The 2,500-nt window shown below is 49.6% G+C and overlaps 1 protein-coding gene across 1 annotated transcript in view; it reads left to right on the plus strand.

The window, feature by feature from the left end:
* Nucleotides 1-470, plus strand: part of LOC133126752 (capping protein, Arp2/3 and myosin-I linker protein 3-like) — a 56,266-nt gene extending 55,796 nt beyond the window's left edge. Inside the window, 1 exon segment of the mRNA XM_061239086.1 lies at nucleotides 1-470. This exon segment is cut by the window's left edge and continues 1,329 nt beyond it. The gene's annotated coding sequence lies outside the window, so the exon portion shown is untranslated.
* Nucleotides 471-2,500: the final 2,030 nt, after the last annotated feature.

Consider the following 2,500-nt stretch of genomic DNA (forward strand, 5'->3'; position numbering starts at 1 on the left):
CAGTTGAACCGTAACTCTGTCGTTGAGAAGAACCTAACACCTTTTTAGATGTTGAACTTTCTGCACTAACTGCTGTTAAAAAGACTGTGCTGCAGTTTCATGAGAAGCCAAGAGCTGCGAACGCTCAGATCTCACGTAGTATTTTTATTACGATTATTACACATGAAATTACTCAGCTGTGTTGGAACAGGTAACGCTAATTGCTCGTGTCATCAATGTTATTGAACTCTTTTTTTCCCCCTTCTGACACATTTTTGATCAGTGTTAATATCGTTTGCAATGGTTCAAACTTCAAATATGCTGTTGATAGATTTTGTTGTCAATTTCAACTGATTTATTATTTATTTCTTCCTTCCTTGACTGAAATGTGATATATTTTATAAAGTAAAAAAAAACAAAAAAAAAAACAAAAACAATAAATGACGTTGATACAGTGATATATGAATAAATAAAAAGACTATGATAAGAAAGCAAGTGTGTTTGTTACTTCACTTCCTCTTACTCCTGCTGGTGGGAGGGCAGTTGTGTTCCAGGGGTCTTGGGTCTTGGGGAGCCAATCACAGTCTGTGGTTTTTGTAGTATCCAATCAGCAGCCAATCTAGAAACGAGGAAGCAAGGTGTGGAGGCTCTTGAACACTTAAGCAGACCCAGTGGCCCTCCAGGATTTGAGGTCTGAGATCCCAGCACTGTAATCTATAACTTTGGACGATCTGTCTCCCAAATGTTGAAGCAAAAACATTTACATTTGAAGCATCTTCTCAGTATTCATTGAGGGCAATACTGTGTGAAATGGCACAGGAAGTGACACTGCAGCTAAGAAGCAGACGAAGGGAAACTTCATCAACTCTTGAGCCCTTGAGCCTGGCTACTTAGTGCTACTGATTGGCCAGACTGACTTCACACCTGACTCCCAGGTAAAGGGAGGGTGGACACACCTGACTCCCAGGTAAAGGGAGGGTGAACACACCTGACTCCCAGGTAAAGGGAGGGTGAACACACCTGACTCCCAGGTAAAGGGAGGGTGAACACACCTGACTCCCAGGTAAATGGAGGGTGAACACACCTGATTCCCAGGTAAAGGGATTTTTGCAGACTTGCGGACCCCATATAGCATCTTCATATACCCCCTGAGGTTTGCTGACCCCCCAGGCTCCAGAGGGGAGGAGAGCATGTAATAGCATGAGTAATTATCTGTTACTCTGTAAAGCATCATTGTGTGTTCTGTGAAAATCGCGACACACATTAAATTTGAATTGAATTAAATTATCCGAGTAGACCAGCCTTGCTTTGGCCGTAAATACTTGCGTGACATAAGTGAGTAAGCTGCTTAAAAATGAAGTATGAGTCATTTTAAGCCTGAAAGCCTGGCCTCATATTTCATCACACTTTCTGCCCCTGCTTTACAGCCCCAGCGTGGAGTGTGCAGCCACGCTCCACGCTGCCCCCGCTGGTCATCTGGGAAAGTGCAGACGGGCTCTCCTCCCAAGTACGAGAAGTCAGACACAGTTTGTCATCACAGCTGGCAGTCGAGCACAGAGCTCAGAGCACAAAGACGCGTCGGGTTAAGTCCGTCGAGCTCAGAGCACAGAGCACAGACGGGTCGGGTTAAGTCCGTCGAGCTCAGAGCACAGAGCACAGACGGGTCGGGTTAAGTCCATCGAGCTCAGAGCACAGAGCACAGACGGGTCGGGTTAAGTCCGTCGAGCTCAGAGCACAGAGCACAGACGGGTCGGGTTAAGTCCGTCGAGCTCAGAGCACAGAGCACAGGCGGGTCGGGTTAAGTCCGTCGAGCTCAGAGCACAGAGCACAGACGGGTCGGGTTAAGTCCATCGAGCTCAGAGCACAGAGCACAGACGGGTCGGGTTAAGTCCGTCGAGCTCAGAGCACAGAGCACAGACGGGTCGGGTTAAGTCCGTCGAGCTCAGAGCACAGAGCACAGACGGGTCGGGTTAAGTCCGTCGAGCTCAGAGCACAGAGCACAGACGGGTCGGGTTAAGTCCGTTGAGCTCAGAGCACAGAGCACAGACGGGTCGGGTTAAGTCCGTCGAGCTCAGAGCACAGAGCACAGGCGGGTCGGGTTAAGTCCGTCGAGCTCAGAGCACAGAGCACAGGCGGGTCGGGTTAAGTCCGTCGAGCTCAGAGCACAGAGCACAAAGACGCGTCGGGTTAAGTCGCTCCATGCACAGCTCGACAGACGGACATGATGGACCCGTAGGTGAAGCGCTGGTGATGATGATGATGTTGTCCTCGCTGACCGAGAAGTCGCTGGCACAGTTATTATGGCCCAGTCTCTATCTCTGACTGTGGGGGGGGGGCTGCTTATAACCTCACGCCACCTCCACACACCCCCGCGCAACTTTGAACCGCGCTGCTGCGTTTCCGTGGAAACGGCTCAACTGCCAGATGGAGGGAGATTGGGCTGTTGCCGGGTAACCTGCCATTCTGGATATGCTGCCTGTGGAGATGGAAAGAAGCAAACAGAAACCTCGCGCTGGAAACT

This window comes from Conger conger, chromosome 4, assembly GCF_963514075.1.
Source record: "Conger conger chromosome 4, fConCon1.1, whole genome shotgun sequence".
Classification (NCBI taxonomy): domain Eukaryota; kingdom Metazoa; phylum Chordata; class Actinopteri; order Anguilliformes; family Congridae; genus Conger; species Conger conger.